Raw genomic sequence first — 21479 nt, forward strand, 5'->3', positions numbered from 1 at the left:
ATGAAAGATGTGGTGATACCTGGTGATGCGTGTTCATCTCTGAAAGTGGAAGGGCCATGTGAGGCTGGGAACTGCAGTTGCATATCCAGAGGTGTCCTGGGGCCTTCTGGCAAGGACGCCAGGCATGGCTGGGACACTGGGAGCCTGTAACTCCTTCTCCCAGCACCTCTGGGGCCAACACTGCAAGTCCACTCAAATGTTCTGACACCAGTCCATCTCGTGAGCTGAGGGAGCTCCTCCTGCTGCTCCTCCCCAGATGAACAGTGCGCTGTCAGGAGAGGAACACTTGTGAGGCCTGTGCTTGAAACCACATCTAAAAACAGACTGTGTCAACAGAATATCAAACCAGACATTGGTTACCTCTAAAACCACATGTAAAACCTGATTTTAAACTGAATCTGCCAAAAGTGCATGGCCAAATGGCTCATGTGACCTCATTTCCTGTTGTCCCTGGGACCAGGGTGCTGCGGTGCCATGAAGCAGAGCATTCATCTGTCTGGAGGACGGAGCAGCCTCGGGCACCTCCAAATGCTCTCATTGCTGTGAGGCCTCCCCTGCAGGCGGCTGCTCCTCAGGGGTGTTCCGGGCTGCGTAGGGCACCTGGCTGGCTCATGAGATGGGAGGTGGGGAGGGATGGTCCAAAATGGGCCAAGAAGTGGAGCAGTTCAGCAGTAACCGCCCTCCCTGTTGACAGCCTCAGGGCACTGTGCACCATGGGCATTCTGGCATCTTGATGAGCAGCAGAGAAAGAGGAAAGGAGGGCCTGAGTGGGGGCACATGGGGCGAGAGAGGGAGGCTGCCATGCTGCTCTCTCCCCACCGCTTCGAGCAGAGTTTCTTTTCTGCACGTTTAATATGCAATTATTTAATGGGGTGTATTAGAGCATAACGGCCATAACTTAAGACCTTTCAGTCAAGATTAAACAGGTGCCAAGGCTTTCTTTTCAAGGCTGGGAACAGCTGTGAGCCTCCCCTTCTCATACGTGATTACAGTACATCGCGGGGGCCTTTCCATGCCCTCCCCCTCCGTGCCGCGCGCTCCCTCAAAGGCCCTTTTTTGTCTTCCCGCAAGACACCGTCCAGGCAATTCACAGGGAGCAGGAGAAAAGAAGCATGATTTATTAGCTCTGGCGTGGAGGGCAAGGTTTTGACCTCAGGTGTGAATCTGAGAAAAATATTATTTTCCTGACAGCCAGTTCTCTCCGAGTGAATTAAAACTGCTATTGTGAGGAAATGTATTAAAGCCATTTCAGCTTTTATGACAATATCAACGCGGCTACTTTACGGAGCGCCTAGGATGTAGACTTGCCCCAAGGTGCTTTATAATCATCTGTTTAAAGGGAGAGAATTTGCCTGCAGAGATGAATCAATGAGTGTATTTTATGAAACATTAATGACTGCTTTTGTAGATGTAAATTCCGGGGTATGTTCCTGCATCTCTCCGTGCTGTCCTGCAGCTGCAGCTCAAGCCCGTTTGCTGTTAGTGAGGATCATCATCCAGCAGCACGGTTTCGCTGGAGGAGCTTTACATCATCTCCTAATGTAAACAATATTGTAAGAGAGTCCGACAGCCCCACAGGATTTTCACTGGGAGATGATTGATGTGGAAAGGGATGGAGCTGCAGTGATTCTGCATCAGTCACAGCTCTTGCTTGGCTCTCAAACTGACCCTGTTAGCACAGTCTGACTTGGATCATTTGTCTCAGAAGTACCAAGGGATTTTAAAACAGCTGTGGATTCAACCATTTCAAATGGGAACATATTTTTGGTTTGTGGTAAGAACAACATAAACCGTATGCGTTTCAGAGCTCGGGCCCCAGCATTCCTGGCTTGTTTTGTCAGTGTGCCTTTGCTTTCCTCTGCAACATTCGCACATGTGGCTCTGCAGCTGCTTTTTTTTTAGTTTTGTTTTTCCACTTCAGGTCTTCCTTCCCTCCTCTCCAGAGCCCCCGCCCCCCCGCTCCAAGAAAGAAGGACAGAAAGAAAACGAATCCCCTCTGCTTTTTATGGCTAGGCAAAGGTTTAAACTCCAGCAGTGCTTAAGCAAAGGAAGTGTTTGTTTTTCACCCTTTGGTGTGTCTCCCATCTGACGTGTTTTCTTCTAATTACTGTTGATCACACAAATGCCCACTGGTAAAAGCAACTACAAGATGTCATGGCCAGATCCTGTGCAGTAACAGCGCGCTACCAGCCCTCTCTGTGTGTCCAGATGGGTATCCCATTTCACTAATGCGAAAGTACTCTGATTTTCTTCTCTTCTCTCCAGGCCTTCCCATTGCTCCTCCCCTCCTCCTTCTGCAGGTCCCTTCCCTGGTGACATCTGTTACCAGGAATGATGAGACAATTTGGAGCAATTACCATAGTTTGTGTTTCCTGACCCAGCCTGCTGTATGCGTCTTAAGAACATAAATGCTAAAAATCAACAGGGTGTAGAAGGTAACACAGTACTCCACCTCAAAGTTAATGATATTTTGCTGTATGTATAAGAGCTGTGGATCTTAATTTTCTGACTCCTTTCTCAACTGTACAATTTTCAGCTATTGGCTAACGAAGGACACTTGGGTCCCATAATGTGATACTATATTATCTCCACGCTCTTGTTAAAGGCTTTATACTTCACCCCAAACACCTGTGGCTGCTGTGCAAGCAGAGAAGCTCTGATGTGGCAGCTGGACTTGGATTTTGTGGCAGGACAAGCCAGACTTTGGAAGCTCTGCCTTCCTCAGGGCTCAGCACAGCAGGGAGCTCGGGGTGCCTGGTGCCTGAGGTGGAGGAAGGCAGGCTCCGTGCTTCAGGATGGATGTCACAGCGAGAGGGAGAGCCGAGTTATTTCCGCAATCCCTTCACATAATGGATGGGGATGTCAAGATGCCGCCATCTGAAGTATGAGCACCTTGGAACCAAACGAAAAATGACTGGCGGTGTCAGCTTTCAGGAATGTACGGGCAGAGGTGGTGGGGAGCTGCACATGTGGCACAGGCTTTCTCCAGCATCTTCCTTTCAGCACAAGGGATGACCTTGGCACCTCTCCTCTTCCTCCGCAGACTGTCATGCACAGATCTCCCGGTCTGAACCCTGTGCACGCTCGCTGCAATGTGAGCGGCTTTCAGCAGGCGATACCTCAGGCAGGAGCCCAGCTCAGGGCGGAGTTGTGGCTCCAATGCGTGGATCTGCCAGAAGGCTTTGAACAGGTCTGAGCATCTGCAAATCCCGCCTGGCTTCTGATCCCCCTCTTTGTTGTCAACTGCTGATGTGGGATGCAATACAGAGACCCACTGGGCAACATCCCCTGTACAAACCCAACTGAAGCTGGAGCAGGGCTTAGCGCTAAGCGTGAAATAGCTGCAGTCACACCTCAAAGTCTCCTGGCCAGAGGACAAAGCACTGACTGCATCATCACCATCACCTCCATCATTATGAGTAACTCTGATGGTGAGCTCTGAGTACACTGGAGAGCTGTCTGCTCTCCATCCATCACAATCCTTCTCTCTCAGAGTGGGGACTCAGGTGCAAAAAGTCTCATTGCTCACATCTTGGTCTTGGATGGCTAGAAAACCTCAGCCCCAAGGCTGTAGCGGTGTTATATGGCATTAGTAGGAAACTGAAACTCACATTTTCCCTAGAAAAATGCTACTGACTGCAGTGGGACAAGGTGCTGGAGAGCACTGCTCCCCATTTGGAACGATCCCAGCCCAGTCTCTGTCAGAGCTTTGATCCACAGAAGGCCATGTGGAGCAGAATGGGAGTTTTCCCCAGTTCCTGGATTTCATGCCTCGAGCTGCATGGTAAGCGATGGCTTGGAAATAGAGTTACACCAAAAGAGCTGTGATGAGAATTGCTTGCCTCTGAATAGACATTCCCCAAACGCTGCCCAAAAGTTTTTTTCGGTAGAGAACCCTCAGAGCCTGGACACTGCTCCTCCCTGTCCCAGCTGAGCCACAAGGATCACTGCTCATGAGATCTTCCATGCAAAATGAATATTGGATTCTTGGATCAGTCCTCACCCGTGGCCAGTCAGCATACTTCAGGGGCTGGAGAGTAGTTCCAATCTGCAGCCCTGTGTCACCAGCAATCCCATAATGTAGTGGAGGTTCATTTCTAGGAGAGCAGGGCTGCTCTGGCATTCAGATCAGACTCTGGTTTGAATTCAGTTTATTCTACCAAGGTAATAACAAGGTCTAGGATCACAGTCTGCTGGAATAACTTAGTAAGCCATGTGAGGTCACTATTGCTTCTTGAAAATATGGCTTAAGCATAATTTACCTGGCAGTAACTTGACCTGGAAGAGAGAGGTTTATCTTCTTGGCATGCTGTGTCTGGGTAGCTTGACAACCTCTACATAAATTTGAGATCTTTCATTCTACAGCTGGTTGTTATTACTTATAATCTCTTAATGCAAAAAGTATTCCTTCCATAGATCCTTCTCCTTTTCTTTCCTTTTATTTATTTAAATATATATACATTTATGATTTATTGCATGTTGTTTTCTTTTATGATCTCAGGCACACACCCTTGCAGACATTGTAATTTGATCATTACACAAAAAATTTGTTCTGTCTTAGACACTTCTTTGCTTCTAAATGTTATGCTATGTTACAATACACAAATCTGGGGCAGTTAGGATCCACAGATTAAAGAACCAATGTTGAAAACTTTTCCTCATGGACCTATCCTGCACTATTGTTTGGAATCCCTTTTGCAGGGAGGCTGCAAGGAGAAATAGGGGAAAACTGCTGCAGGGGACCCAGCAGTGCATCAATTTCTACTCACACTTCACCACTGCACTGCTCTTTCCAGGGCCTGGGGCACCCTCCATAGTGCCAGAAGGGCCTGAATGGCCCCTCACACTCCTCAGCTGCTCACCCCCAGGAACCAGGTGCTCCTTTCTGACATCTGAGATGCTGCCCCTGCTCCCACACCTACCGCTCTGGTTAGCGCAGCATGGGGGATTTCTGCTGCCCTTTGTGTCTCATCGGCTGCTGGAGCATAAAACACACCCTCAGCATTTCCATGTTCTAGAAAGGGTGGTTTCACTTCTCTTTTGGGTTTTCGGGTGTTTTAAGCCCAGGAGAGCAGTCTGCTGCAGGCTGTATTTCCTGCTCTGTCTCCATCATGAGCCAGTGCAGAAGAGCTGCCCCGTCCCTGTGACAAGTGCTGTGGGGAATGCTGCACTGCCTGTGCCGTGGCCAGGGGAGTGAGGGAGGGGCAGAGCCTTGCTGGAAGCAGGCAGTGCCTCTGGTGTCCCACCATGGCTGGCACCATGATCCAACTGATGGCTGCACGATCTGACTGATGTGCCTTGGTCACTGATGGTCCCGCACCGAGTCCATCCGCTGCATGGACACAGCCCGTGGGAGCTGGATGGCTGCAGTCTGCGGTGTCTGGGGATGGGCACCGTGCAGCAGTTACCCCCGAAGTACAAAAAAGCACTCTGGATGTGGTACTGTTCATTTTCCTTAACATAATGACCTTCAATAAAATGTCTTGCCATGCAAACCTTTATTGTTTGAAATAGTGATTCTGGCTACTGGCTGTTGGCTGGAGTTTTTTAATCTTTCATCTTTTCTGTTACCGTTATCTGGGCCCCAATCACTATCAGCGTCTCCTTCCAACGATCGTTGAGACTCATTTTAGCAGTGTGACAAAATTAAATGCCAGTTTTAAAGCCTGACTAAATCCTCACCCACGCTTTTAAATTGAGACTGCTGAGAAAGAACTTCTATGTAAGATGATGTAGACCCTTAAAGCCATTCCATTTGTTGTATTTTCTTTTCTTCTCCCTTCTTCCCTGCCTCAAGAAGCTGCCATTTCAGCTTGTATTTGCTTTTTCTGGCTAATGATTTTACTCCTGCTGGAAGGCGCAGCCCTGGAGCACGGGGCTGCAGATGCTGTACTGCCAGAGCAGGCTGTTAGGGAGTAGATGGCACCTGAGCAGGAGCAGCTCAACTTGAAGTGACTTTTACTTTTAAATGATGGGGCAGTGTCACAAGACAGGAGCATAATTTCATTCCGGTAAGAGTGCTGCCCACGAACTGTCTGCGAGGGCTGAGCTTCCCCTGCAGCCTGTCAGGGACTGAGGGCTGACATGCACAGAGCTACAAGAGCCAGAAAGAAGAAATGAAACTGCTGCTCCCCAGCCCGCCCTGCACAAAGAGCTGGGAGAAAGAGGTTCCTCTATCCTGAAGGCCCGTTGAAGTCTGTTTTGCCACTGCCAGTGTTACAGCTGATGGTGAAAAATGGAGTGGGGTAAAGCCTCTCTCATTTGGTGGTCACTGGTGGTGGCTGAAGGTGGCCTCTCCCTGCCCCACGCGTGAGCCCACGGCACAGGCAGAGCACCTCTTTCCTGCCGGGAATTGGAAGGAGCTTCTTAGCTTGGCCTGTGAGGAGCCCTCAGCCTTCAGCCACGGACTCTGGCCACTCCCCTAGCAGAAACGGCTTTGCCTCCTGGCTGCTTCCTCCTCCTACTTTTCAGCTCTTCTCTTTGCTTGTGGTTTTTCAAGTTCTCTCCCATTGTCCCTCCAGCTCCCAGCCGTCCCCTGCTGACAGTCCCTGGGGATGTCCACGTGCTCTGATGATAAAGGCATCAGCAGCACCCCCGCCTCTCGGTCACGCGCTGTGACATGAATGTCCTCTGCACCTGCCAGCATCACCCATACCTGATGCACACATCTGCCTCCCGCTGTCACTCTGACTCACACTGGCCACAATGCCCCTCAAAAGCAAGGCTGAAGGATGCCCAAATCTCTCACTCCTGTAACTGCCAGCATTTCTGGGCAGAAGTCCCCAGCTTCCTCCCCCCTTTCCCTGTCTCAGGACCATCTGTGCTTCTCCATGGGGCAGACAGGGAGCAGCAGCACCGCTCTCCCAGCTGGCATCCTGGCATGTTCAGCACTGTCCAAGTGAGGGGGATCTGGGCAGGGCAGTGGAATTGCACATAGGTGAGAGAGGGCACAAGGAAGAAAACCCAGAGCGTTGCTCAGATATGGATAAGCAGGCTTCTAGCTGAGGCTGTCAGGGGGAAATCTGGTCTTGTAGGCTCCATTCCCAGAGGTGTCACCAAGTGCTGTAAGAAATGGCAGTAGTGGGAGATCCATAGGAGAAGGCTCTGACCTCAGCGCTTCGCTTGCTTTGCTGGTCAATGCAACATTCCTGGTTAGGGTGGAAGGACACTGCCAGGAAAATGGGGATGGACTTGTCCCTGGTCCCAGCCGACCTTCTGCCTGCCAGGCTTTCCACTCCTTCTTCCCCACCTCCCCTCACTCTGTCACAGATTTTATGTGTCAGCATGCCCCACTTTGATTTTTCAGTCCAATCTGAGTGGTCGCAGTTCCGTCCTCTTCTTGATCCAGACACATGTTGTTTTCTCAGGAACTTCTGTGCCCGTTAGAAACCTTCTCCTCTCGCTCCATTCCTTGCTCTTCTGCCTGCCCCTGGGCCTGCCTCTCTGGGGACTCCTCCCTCTCTTTATTCCTCCCCCTTGCATCCTGTGCTCAAAGCCATATTTAGATGAGTCTTAGTGATGTTGTAACAGATTTATCTATTGCCCGGGAAACCGCGGCTCCCCACCTGCCTTCTGGCCCTGCTTCAGCTGTGACACGCACTTGGAGGCGGCCAGGCTTGATGTAATTATTCCTTCACCGCGTCTCCCCGGGGTTACTCTTTATCCCAAGCGCGATCCACGCTCACCCTTTTATTCCTGATACCGACCACATCTCTCCTCCCATGCCCGCTCCCTTGCCCCCATATCAGCAGATCACTCATTTCTTAGCAAAAATTATATTTCTTCTTAAGCCTCTGGCATTGCGCTTTTCTTTCCAGCCTAAAGAAAACAGAGCTGAAATGAAACCAAATCACTTGGCTTGTTTCCTTTTACATATTTGTAGTTTCCTCCTGCAGAACGCTTCAAGAAAGATATGAAGTGCCGTGGTGACAAATACAGCACCGTCATGCAATTGGCACTGTGCTCATTTAGTAATCTTATTTGATGGTGATTGCCATGACATCAAGCAAAGCCATCAGAGCCGCCCGGCAGTGACCGGCAGGACAGCAGCTCACCTCCCCGTCGTTCAGCCCCTGCTGCTGTGTGGCCCCAGCGGCCAGCCCACGTGTGAGCTGCATTGAGTTGGAACAGAGTGCCCCGTCCAGGAGTGTTTCTCTGGTGCATGCGGAGTTGGACATGTCGGAAGTACTTCCAAGCTTTGCTTGCTTGAAATAAGGCAATTTTTTCCTTTCTTGACCTGGCAATGAAGCAGTGTGCTAAGGAGAAGGATTGCTATTCATGTCGTTTTCCAGTCCCCGGCCTAACTACAGACACAAACCTCCTCGTTACCGGCACAGGACTCCACCATTCCGCTCTGATGGCCGCACAGGCCGCTGAGGCCTTCTCCCAACACGCAGCTCTCCCCGTGGCTCCTGCAGTGTTGTCCTGGCGCAGCAGAAGCTGAAGCAGGAGCACAGAGCAGGCGTTCTGAAGGCATCTGTCAGCAGTGCGGTGCTGAGGGACCAGCTGGGACTGTATCAGGAATCAAAGTGGTTTTGTGTGCCGTGACTCCGGAGGAGAAACATATGCTGCGGCAAGTACAGGGTCTGGAATAGTAGACACTAGGGGGAAATAAAAGCATGTTGGTGGGTCGGCTGCTAAGCCCACACAGCCAAATCCAGAGAGGTCCTAAGCCTTCACAAGCAATTCCTGTTGGCTTCAGGAGGGCTTCAGTTGCTCGTCATTCCTCAGGATCTGCCCACAAGGCTTTTACTTAACAAATAGGTCGTCTGGGTGGAGAATGCAAGATACCGCAGCCCACAAAGTGGATGTGTGCAGCAGGGATTGGGGTTCACTGCAGCAGCAGCCACTGCCCCGGCCACAGAGGTGCTTCCTGGGCTCCCATTGCCACACATGCGCGGGGGGAGTGGCCACTGCCTGGCTCTATGGAGGGCAGCAGGTCTCTTCATTCAGGTGGCACTGGGCTTCTGGCTCCCCAGCAAATTGCTCAGTGTACGGAATAGAACTTCAACAAAAGGGACCTCTTTGTTTCCATGTGCTGCCCAACACGACCCCTCCCAGGGATGCAAAGCGATCGCTAATAGGAGAGCATTTCAGTGCTTGTGAATCCCACAAAGGGCAAATCTTCACTACAAGACTGTCCTAACATTGTTTTTATCTAAAGACACTGAGCAGACGTGCACTAACTCACAGCATTATTTCAGTAGTCGCAGTGATGTCTGCAGCACACCTGTTCGTGTGGACATTTCAAGCCAGCTCCTGCTCTGTTGTTGTTGGCTTTGTACCAAGAGCCAGCAAAGCAAAAATTTTTTCACTTAAGCCCAAACTTACTGTTCTCCTGTCAGCTTCCCTGTAATGTATTACTTCACCCTGCCCTTTGACCCCTCGCATTTCTTTGTAGAGAAATATAATTAATTGTGAGCCACGGCTTAGCTCCAGGGGGTTCAAAACTGTTTCACGTGTTTACTCAAAACATTAACTTTTTTTCTTCATTTTTAATTTCCAGGCAGAAAGGGCGATGAGGGTTAAACAAAGCATCTCCTTCCAAGAGCTCCAAACCCCAGTGGGGCTGGAAGGAGCTGATGGGAGGGAGGGGAGGAGGGATGGATGGGAAGGGGGGTCCTGAGCTGCAGCCCAACAGTCAGAGCTGTGCCTGGGAGCTTGGATCTGGCAAGGGAAGGCCACATCTCTACAACACTGATAGCCTCAGAGCAACAAGAAGGAAAATATGAAAAGCACAAACCAAGCTGTGGTCCTCTAATCTCTAACTACTGGGGCTCTGACAGGGCTGTGGACACAATGCCGCAGCAGTGCAGGAAGCTCTCACCACATAGTACAGACAGTATGGTCCAAGGTGGCACAGAGAGGGCTGGATGACAGCTCCGGGGAGAGGCTGCTGCACCCAAGCTGCTGATTCTCCTTCTCTTAGCACTACAGGTGTAGGTGATGGTGGAGCTCTGCAGAACTCTCTGTATTTTCAAGAAATATTCCTTTAAATGTACACTGCACGAAAAGCTACAGCTGCCAACAGCAACATCATGGCACGTCATTCTCACATGGGCTCCCTTGTGGGGAGAGCTCAGCTGGTTCAGTGACGTGTCCCAGGGAGCCAGGCAAACACCAGTGTCTTTGCTTTTCACTGAGGAATCAGAACACAGAAGAGGTGTTAAAGTGAGCTGCCAGTTCCCTTACTGAAGCGTTAATTCACGAGGATTTGTCTTTCAAATGATGACAAATTGCATTGCTGGAGAAAGGTCTTATTTACTGATCACACTGGTAGCACTACCATAGTGAGGAAGTTCTTCACTCGTGGATTACCTTGAGGCCAAAGGTTTCTCTGAAAGCCCAGATGGACCCAGTTAAGTCGCTTCTTCCATCCTTTTTCTGCTGCAGCCATGTCTTTTGTTGCAGGACATGCTTAAAACCCATCTGAAGGTAGATGCTGAAGGTCCAGCAGAAGGGTGCTGTTAATCCTGCCTGAAACAGTGGAGGGGAGGGAAGTGGCACATGGGTACAGGAATAAACTAAAAAACCCTCTCATAACATATTTCTATTTTTCAGGCACCTGAAGCCTTCAAGTACCATAAGCAAGCAGTAACTGGAGAGGTAGATACTCAGCAATCATACCAGGTGATGCACTTGAGGTTATACCTTCACAGGGATGTGAGGTGCCTAGTCAAGATGGACGTAACAGTCCTGTAGCTGACACTCCTCAGAAAGCCCTGATAACCCTCTGCAAGCCCAGTCAGCACCTTTGAAGTCAGTGACAACACTGCCACAATAATAGCTCTGAAGAGCTGTGTTGGCTCTTATGTTGCTGAAAGCCCATCTGTGTGATACCACTCAGATTCTTCAAACAAACACTGCCTCCCACCCTCACAGCACCTGAGAGCTCTTGTCATCGAGCTTCTTTGCTTGTTTGTTACTGCTTTTCCCAAGCAGTAAGAACTTTTTTTAAAAAAATAATTGTTTTTAATAGAAAAAAATTTGTTCCACAATAAAATCAATGTCTAACTTTGTTGGAATGTTATACAAACAATCCTTCCAGGACTGAAGCAGCAACCAGTTGCTGGAGGCTCATGTTTGCACATCCTCTTGCTTTAATTTCTTTTAATTCCAGTGCAGGCTGGAAAACAATCACACATGGAAACTGGGAGGAAAAGGTCTAGATTTATATTAAAAAGGTGCAAAATTAATTGGAAAACAGACTGCCTTTTTCTTAAATCATCACTTCAGTGTCATATCAAGAGGATTAAGTAATGTCCCAGCAAGGTTTGTTACAAATCTGGCGCAAAGTAGGCAGACGCAGTGGCCAAATGCTGTTATAAAAACCAAAGCTGGCACTGAACATCGTGCATCAGCTAAGAAAACAAGAATTCTCACAGCACAACTCCGATATAACAGTGGTACATCCAAATCATTACGACTTCTAATAGGTAAGGGAAACCAAGAGTGATTTAGCTAAAGTATTATGGTCTTTTGGGTAAACTGATTCTCCCTGCCTCTCAAGCACAAGCTCGTGCAGTTTGGCAACTCTTTTAGTACCCAAACTAAGATAAATGATCATCTTGTCCATGAGTCATCCATACTGTTTCCCTTAGGAAGGCAAGGGCTGAATTCAAACTGATCCTGAAAAGCCCAAGGAACAAACAGACATCAAATGGATGACAGTGGAAAGCACTTCAGAAAGAAACATCAAATGCAAAATGTCCCTAGCGAACAAGCCCAACCTGTGGCCCTCATCAACCTGCCAGGCAGCAGTGGACAGAGGTGGACCCACAGCCCGCAGAGATCCAGAAATGGTGGAAGTCCTCGGTATGCTGTGTCCACAACACAGGAAAAGGAAAACGTAATCCTGGGACACACCTGCAAGAGTGTTTTATGTGCGACACAGAAGAAATTACCGCGCTCTGCTTGGCGCCAGTGCAGTCTCAGCTGGTGTTCGGTGTCCTGTTCGAGGCACCGTGCTTTAAGGAAAATGGAAGCTGGACAAGGTCCAGAGGAGCTCATAAGAAAGGCAAGAGGTTTTGAAGATGCAGCCTGAGACAAAATGCTGATGGAGTGAGTGTCTTCAGTGTGGTAATGGGAAGATGAGGAAACCTAACAACATTTACTGTAAGACAGAAACCCGACCTCTTTCTGCCCATTATAAACTGGAGATGTGAAGTGTGCTGTCTTCCACTCTGCACTCCTTTGATGGGCCGGGCACACCAGGACAGCTTATGTGGTGCAAACTTAGATCACCTGTCAGAGCATTTTCACCTTTAATATGCCCTTAGAGGAACCAGATCTTCCTCAGATCAAAGTGTCTCAAGATTCCCCTCAGGATCAGCTTTTGCAGCAGACATTCATCACAACCAACTCCTTTTAAACACACCGATTGCCTAGGAGACTGCACAGTATGCTGCGATGAAGCTGAGACAAGCTCTGGGACGCTGTGCTTCTTACTGCGTCAGGACAGCTAATGACTTCTTGCTTCAGGAAACCCAAACTGGACACACAGGGCTTGCGTTATTTCCTACATGGGCACCTCCAGTGGTGCATCTACTGGGACTGGCAGGCAGGACATAGGACATACAGAAGGCACTCATGTTTCTGGACCCGCATGTCTTAGGTGGCACTTCCTAGGAGAAACGGTAACTAGTCTGGACTCACAGCTGAATTGTGCCCACTGTCTAAGCAGGAAAAGAAGCACTGGAATAGCAGTGAGTTTTTAAGTCACTTATACCAGGGGTGCAGAGTCTCCCAACGCAAGGCCTGGAGCACTCACAAACACAGCTTGGGCAAAACCCAGGTGCAACGTGGTGCAGAGTGGGGCTGGCAGTGGGAAAGCCAGGGAAGGCGGCAGGACAAGAGGTGCTACATGGGCTATTACCCCAGCACGTTGCTGCATCCACATATTCTGCAGGCCCTGCATGTCTTTCCCTTGCTAGATCCATTGCTCCCAAGCCCTCTGCCTACCCAGAGCATCGAGCTGGCACAGAATCGCTTTGAGCTCAGATCCTGTTTCTGGGTCGTGCTGACCAAGAGTGCAATCATGCACACTTCCTTCCACATTTATGCAAAAAGCATCCACCCCACATATATTTCCACTGTACTCAAGGGCCTTGTGTAGTCTTGGCAGAAGTGGATGGATATTGCCCAGAATACGCAATCTAGTGCTAATTATCTCTTCCTGCTGGGCTTTAGAGCACAGAGCTTTCAGTTCAAGCACAACTGCTATGAGAGCTAATGGATGGCTCTGTTACCAGGAAGCAAACCCCTTTCAGAGCACGGCAAGCCCTGCCCCGCCGTGAGTCCCGGGGAAAGCCCAGCTGAGCAACAATAAGGGAACAGAATTAGTTAACTTTTCAGGGATGGAGAGAGCATTGCCAGCATCATGACTGCCTTCCGCTGGTGCTGCTCTGGGGAGACCCCAGCACAAAGGAGCATCTTGCCCCTCCCCAGGGTGCAGCGAATTATGTTGTAAAAGTAAGAAAAGGAAACTCCCCTCTTCAGGTCAATAGGAGATGTAGAGATGAAGGAATGACTGTGTCTTAGATTCATTTCCTTCCATGTCACATAGAGTAAGAGTCTGTAGTTTCTGCTCTCGTTTGGACTGAACACATAGGACAGGGATGAAGCTTTTGCTTTCCAAACCTGCCTTCTCATGTGATCCCACGTCCAAGATGGCCTCTGGGCCTCCCTGCTGATGATCCGCTGATGAATCACCTCTTTTTTTTGGTGATATTCCCTGAGATGAGAAAGAGATTTGCACCACTGCTGGCAATTCATCTGCAGGTAATGAATTAGCAGCATATGGTGTCGTGCTTGGACCCAATAATAATTTAATTCACCTGCACTGGCACTTAACCATCCAGCAATAACTGTTGCAGAGCTGCTCTCTGCACAGCTAATTTAGCAGCTTTATAGACGTACATGTGGTGATCATTTGATTTCAATGCTGACATGTTACCTGAAGGACAGTCCAAAGTGCCTCCTGGAATAGCCAGTATTTTGGCTGGTGCTGACCACATCTGAGCTTCTCTTTCAAATGCAGTCTTTTAGGTGTAGGTGCACACCTACTTGAATATCCTTACAAGTGTAAGAAATAAAATGCTGAAATATATAGCAGATGCTTCAGTACCTTGGACTAGGTCCATTATTGACACAGGACCAACATTACACCCTTCTCAAAGACACTTTCTCACTTACTCATATGGTGCACAGATGTGGACACTGGCAGCAATCTACAAGGCAACGTGGGCAACTTCCAGAACCTCAGCGAACCTCTGCCTCAGTTTCTTGTGCAAGATTTCAGGGAAGTTTATTCTCCTGTGGGTCTCCGTAGTTATCACACTTGTTATTGCTGTATTTTGTCTCCCTCTTGGAGTCAGAGTAAGGAAACACAGCTTGACGAGTGGGACAGCACCCAGCGCTGGAGGTAAAGGATGGTGCCCAGCCCCAGTGTCACTGCGCTGAGGCCATCGTGTGCCAACGAGCGGAGGTCTTGGTGGCAGCTCTTCTAGCAAGCATGCTACTCCAGTGGCAAAGGTCTTCACAGAGCAAAATTGTAGCTACCGGCACTGAGGAGCAAAGGCTGTAAGGAGTGAGAATTTTTCTTCATGAATCAGTTAAGGAAACAGCTGCGCAAAGAGCGTGACGCTCGTTTGCCGAGGCGATCACAAGGGTGCTCCATCACTCTCAGATGCAGTTTCCTGCCTCTAGAACATGTTGTCCAGCAGTGACTCACTGGGAAACACTGGAAGAAAAAAGAAACACCAGGTTGATTCCAGGGGAGATTTTCATCTGTGAAAGGAAGGTAAATTACTGCTGCTCTGTGACCAGTGGCATTACCCTGACATATTGCACAACAAGCTTAAATAATGCTGAAGTATGACTGCCTCCAGTTTTATCTGCTGTAATTTTTCCCCTTAGCTCATTGCTTCTCAAAAAGGTTAGTTATGAAGCATAAAAGCCTTCCAGCGCTGCAATCTGTGTGCATACAGGCATATGAAGTACATATTAAAGTAATTCTTTATGATGTTTTATCTCATAACACTTGAAATTGAAGTGAGCTTTTTAGTTTTGAAAATAAATATTGAGCTAATTGCACTAATAAACAGGAGTAAAGACTATATTTCGGAGAGTAAAATGGCAGAATGTTCTCTTCCTATCTCGCATGTGGACAGCATGAGCAATTCCGCGGGAAACCAGCATGGGTGGCCACCACGGCCCAGTGGTGGGCCTGCAAATGTCCCCCTCTGCTGTACCTCTCCCTGGTTCACCTGTCACCCCTTCTTGCACAGGGGCAACAAGGTTTAGAGTGGCCCTTTTCCACCCTCATGGTCTCTACCTTACTGCTGACCCAAGAGACTGGAGAGAGCCAATGTGCTGCCCTTTTTTAGAAAAGGAAGGAGCCATGGTAGCCTTTGCAAGAAAAGGGATGATTTTCCTCTAGTCACATAGTTCTGAGGACACTCCTCTAATGCCTTCCTCACGTCTCCTCAAAGGGCAACACAGTTTTCTTCTCTCCCTAACTTGTTTTTTGGAACAAGTCAGATGAAAACCTGGTCCAGAGACAAGTCTCCACGTAGAACATATGGCATTTATAAAAAAACAACAAACATCTCCAAACTTATCTTGCTAGGGGAGAGTCAAGGAGGGCTGTCGGGCTGTAGGCACTGCCCTGGCCCAGAGATGTACAACTGGTTTTGTGCCAGCCCTTCCAGTCTGATGCCTCTGCCTTGCTGTATCCGTGTGTTAGAGTTGCAATGCATGTGGGATTTAACATGCTGCAGGAAAGCCATGCCCTGTGCTCCCTTCAGGGCCAGGGATGTGAGCAGCGAGTATAGGAGAGTTGGCATTGCACAGGGCATCTGTCAGCTGAGTGCCAGGTGACCTCTGTACCACGGGCGATGCTCCAGCCCCATCTGCACCGTGAGAGCTCTGCTCTCCTACTGCCCCTATGCTTCACTGGCCATGCAGTACTGAAATCCAGGCCCGCAGCATGCCTGTGGATAGTGATTTATATTTATCCTTCCTCTGTAGACAGGGAAGTTGGAACAAAGACAGACTTTTCCTGCTGGAGAGACGTTTCTATTTTTTCACCCTTGAATGTGTCTTTTCTGATGCAGGGTTTCTGCCTCCCCCCATTAATCCTGCACTTGAGTAGAAGACAGCCACCTCGCTGTCCCCTGCTTTGAAAACAAGGGACAAGGAAGGCATGAATGCTTAGATGAAGCTATGAGGAAGCCATGGTTGTAAGGAGTTAACTTTTTCAGGGCTGCCCACTCAAAAACCTCAGTTCATCTGAGAGCATCCTTCCTGCCTGCTTTGGCGTTCGTCCACAATCCAGCTGACACAGAGTCATGGTGGTTTCGTGCAATACACTGGATTTTATTTTGTTTGCCCAGGTAATATGGCAGACGGCTGCAACATGTGTTACTTGGGGATGCGTGCTTACAGGGCCTGCTTTACAGTTCTGCTTTGTGGCACAGCTCTGGTTCTTGTCATCTCCTGCTGCATTGTGGTTTCTGAACGTCCATGGTCCGGTCCTTGGGGCAGAGTGCGCAGGGACTGCTCTGCCCATGGGATCAGACGAAGGTTCTCTCTGGTGCACTACTTGCATATACATTCCCCATCCTCTCTTCTCACCCAGGCCCTGAACTGGTGCCTAGAGAGACAAATCTTTCCCAAGGAAAGGAAAGCACATCAGCCCTGCCCTAAAGCAGCCTGTTCCTACTGTATTTTGTTTTCACCACATGAAGAGATGGACGGTTTAAATGTAGTGTGAGTTTCCTCCTCCTGACACAAATAACTTTGCCTTTTGGATGTGGGCAGCAGAGGGGTCAGCAGGTCTGGGAAAAAAAATACAGATTCTCAGGGAGAAAGATATGTTTTGGAGCATGCGTGCCCAAAGGGCTGCAAGCACACCCCTGAGCCAAGGCAGTGCTGGTCTTCTGCCGCACCCAACTGTCCCTCTGCACTCTGGAGCCCCCCAGCAAGGATCCTCAGACTTTATTCCAGGCTCAAGTCCCCAAGTCCCTCATTATACAGACTCTGCCACCTCACACAGTGCTGTCCTGCTGCCAGTGGCTCATCTGTAAGCAAGGGAACACCAGCCTATTCTCATTTTGAATATGCTAAGTGAGTAACAGAGCTAATTGTGGCCTCTACTCTTCTAACAGCTTGAAAGTAAGGCAGAGGGGATGCAATAGGGCAAAGGGCCTTCTCTAGCTCTGACAGTCACTCAGACCAGACTAATGCTGCCTGCTGGATTTGCAGAGAGCTCTGACACAGAGCGCTGCGCTGCCAGCAGGCCGCTCCGTTCTTGCTTATGTTCGTGATATACTTCAGTTTTTGCCTGTTGGTATAATCTTAACTACAAGCCCTTGACTTCACTTTTGTACCTCACCAGCACACACAGAAACCCCGTGAAGTAAAACCAGAGGAGGACAATGTCTGCAATTCACCTCCTCTTGCTCACTATTGTCACCAAAAGCAGCAGCATGCAGAGCACTGACATAGGAGAGTGGGGAAGCACTGCTTTCAGTTACCCAGCAGAGGAATGGCTCTTAGCTCCAGACCAAAATGACCTGCTTAGCTTACAAAATAAATGATGAAGAAGCTCTTTGCAATAGATGAAAACCCATGCAGCCACACATACAGGGAACAAAGACACTGGTTACAGTGAGCATCAGAACAACAGGTGGTGGTGCAGAACTAAGAGCAGAGAACAAGGTTTGGGATTTACCTGTGAGCTGTTAATGCCACAGAGTGGTTTGTCAAACCGGCTTCAAATTGAAGCAGAGAACATTTCAGGAGGACAGAATAAAAGGCAAGTAGAAGCTGATGACTCTTCCCAGTCAGCATAAAACAGCTTTACAGAACGTTCTGGCTAGATCCACGAACACGATCACGGCCTTCCCCCAGGGCAGCGATGCCCGGAGCAGCTCAGGCTGCAGGCCAGCACACACTCAGTGTCACTACCCAAACTGCTTTCCCTTGCACGGCCAAAGCTGGGTTCTCCTCTGCTGCAGCGCTTGTTAACACTGACTGCAAGTGGTTGTTAACTGCAGATCCAGTGTTTGGGAATACAGCCCTCAGGAGAACTAAACATTTGCTGCTGGACATTCCTGGGAGCCCACCAGCGCTGACATGATGGCTAATCCACAGAGCCCACCACCAGGTCTCCTTTCACTTGCATCACCTGGGGAGCACAGTGAAACAGGCTCACCCCCACGGACACTGCTTGGGCTAAGTTGCACAATGATGCAGGAATAACAGGATAAAATAGGTCCATGTTAAAGCACTCGGCAGGGGTATGTGAAACTTGCACTCAGCTTTTCCATCTATGCAAAAAGGTTCAAAATCAGTGCGCTCTGTTCTGGCCCTCCTGGATGACAAAGACTATTGTTGGGTTATGTCTATTTTGCATGTCAGAATTCCATACGTATTTGTTTGGCTGGTTAGTGAACAAGTAAATGCTATGCTTGGCCTGTGATGGAGGTGAGGGTGTCAGTCCTGCTGCCAACGTCCCTGGTGAACGGTGGCCAGATACTGTAGCCAGGACCATATTTCAGGTCTCCTTTCCAAAGGTGACGCATTAATCAAGAAGCACGCTGGAGGTAGGTTAGAACCGCACTGAGCATAGCAAGTATTGGACACTACCTGCCCCTGCCCAGTGACGGTGCTCGTTTGGTCCTCTTTGCAAGGTGGCCAGTTTTCACAAGTCACACAAGGACTTCCCATCTTCTTTGACATGGAACCTTTTCTGCCAGTTTTGGCCTGGAATAGTAATGACTGCAAACTGTGCGATGGTGGAAAGGAGCACAGAGCGCAGGCTCACAAATCCCATTTGCCTGGAGACGAAGGCCAGCACCAAGGTACATGGTTACAAGATACAGATGGCAAGGGAGCAGTATTTTTCAAGGACGCTTAATTTATTACTGCCTTTTTTTTAAAAAAAAAAAAAACAAACCTAACGAATACATCATTATTACAAATTCAGAGCACCCAAGAGGTTATGCAGTAGCATTTTTTCAGCCCTTGCCACTGTTGGTGGTTCAGTAGAGCTTCTCCATCAGCTGCAGATAATGCCCCCAAAGCACCCTCGGAGGGGAACACAGACTTCGCTTTCCACAAGAACAGCTGGGCACCTGCACATACTCAGAAACTCCAACACGGATAACATCACACCTCTGAACAGGGCTGGCCAGAAAGGTGAGCACAACGCACGTCGGAAGATACAGAGAGTGCTCATTTAGTTGAATTACAAGAAAAAAATTGTGAAAGGTATTAAACATCAGAAATCCCACAGGAGATTAAAATTTGTGTTTAGAAGGAAGTGTATGATAATGTGGTGTTCAATTAGATGCAATTATCTGGTTGACTGCAAAAGCCAGTTATGCTGTGACAACAAAGTCGGGCTGCCTCCTGCTTGGGAGCTGTCAAGGAGCAGCAGCAGAGCTCTGCACTGGAGCGTGGCTGCTCCACGTGTGTAACCTGATTTATCTCCAGCCATGACAAAGGGTACATGTGCGGCTGGGTGCACTGGGCCTACAGGACAAAAGCTGCATAGAAACGTTGGGAGCAGAAGGAGCAGAGGACAGACTTGAGCAGTGCTTTTCAATACACAGCTTAAGAAGTCAGAAGCGTAAATGGTCTTTGACCTGTATATGGTTCTGGTCATGAAATATCCACATTTTTTGGCATCAGATTCTCCAGCAATTTTCAATTAGTTTCAGATACGGTGAGCTGAACAGGTTCAGATATCACTGAAGCACACACAGGCAAGCAAAGCAGTACTGCTGCTCTCAGGCAGAAACGGTCGGGATACAGCCAGGAACTAGATGAACTGCTCTAGTAAGGTACATTAAAACAGGAATTTCCCTCCCCCCAGGGGCTGCAGCTGGTTGGGAGCCACCAGGACCCAGGCAGTGTGTCCCTGACGTGAGACCTTCAGGAAAAAAACTGTGAGGGACAAGAGGATGTGCTGGGCCAGCAGGAGCATGCAGAGAATCAGCAGCACTTTTGTTCTTTCCCCTCTGTAAGAGTCAGTGGTAGAGCTGGAGCGCCCCACAGCCTGACAGCACGCTTGCCACTTTGCTTCTCACAGCAATCCCCCGTCAGCCCATGCAGGGAGTAACAGAGCACGAGGATTGCTGCTTTCTGTAAGCACTTCTGGAAGGGAATTGCTGGTGGCAGCCAACCATCTAGCCAAGTGTCCCACCACTATGTTTTTGGCATCTGATGGCCCTGAGTCATACTCTCTTACTGTATACAGAGCCAGAGCCTCTGCTGCTTGAGCAGCAGAACCGCCTCACGACGGTATTGTAACAGGATAAGTTTCAGTACAGCTGCCTGAGGGTGGGCTCCATTGTGCCACAAAAAAATCCCAGAAATGATGCACTTCTCATAATCCTACTGAAAAAACTGCATGCTAAGGTTGAAGGCAGACACCTTGGTCAGGTTCAAGACCCTGTGCTGTTCCCAAACATGCCCAAATAGCCTTGTGCAAGCTCTTAGCATCATTCATCATCAATGCTCTGTTTTTCCTGAAACCCGGAAAGTTGTCCTCATAATAAGTGCTGGGGTAAAGAAACTAACAACACTCATCACAAGTGCATATGCTAGAATCACTTGCTCCTTGGTTTACAGAGTGCCCCTCACTAAGCTGCAGGACATTTTAAGAGCACTTGACACGTTAGATTGCCTTGGAGATCAAAATGCCTGATACAAAAGCAAATAAATGAATAATAATTAAACAAAAAGGCAATGCCAAGTTTTGGGGCACATGAGCCACTCATTTCAGGAATTCGTAATGCACGGTCCAAGGGGTGGCTGCTCTCCTGGCCCACGTAACAGGAGCTGGCAGCTCCTCCAAAGCATGGAGGCTGGCTCCTACGGAAGGAACTCCTTGACGTTGCCTGAAAGAGGAAAAGAGCTGCCTCGAGGTCAGTTCGTCTTGATTGAAAGCCCTGTTATCTCTGCAACCACAGCTGAGATCATTTGACCTTCTCAGGCTGTAAGTCCAGCCAGCAGCCGGTGAGCAGAAAGGTGCAGCATGGCCTGAGCCACTGAGGTGCATCCTTCCTATCCCTCACCCACCACTTGCTGCTCACAGGGACTCCAAATGAAGCTTGTACAGTGAGACAGCTGGGCAGCTCCTGCTTTGGAGGAGACCAATACAGCACAACACTCATCCTCAGCAATTGAGACCGATACAGCACAATGCTCATCCTCAGCAAAAGGAACGAAGGACTGCTGTCCACATCAACGTTCTACCGTAACTGGGCTAATCCCACTGAGAGGGTGGGAAAAACAATAATCCAAGTTTCATTTTGTGCATAGAAGTGTGATTCTCCAAGCTATTTGAAGCCATCTTAACTTTCAGAATTTTGCACAGATTTCCAGTGAATTTATTTCTTGAACAATTTGGTCCAACAGATTTCATTCCTGCGCACTGAATAAGCAAAATTTTCCCTCTAGACCTCCAC

This window comes from Numida meleagris, chromosome 2, assembly GCF_002078875.1.
Source record: "Numida meleagris isolate 19003 breed g44 Domestic line chromosome 2, NumMel1.0, whole genome shotgun sequence".
In the NCBI taxonomy this organism is placed as follows: Eukaryota; Metazoa; Chordata; class Aves; order Galliformes; family Numididae; genus Numida; species Numida meleagris.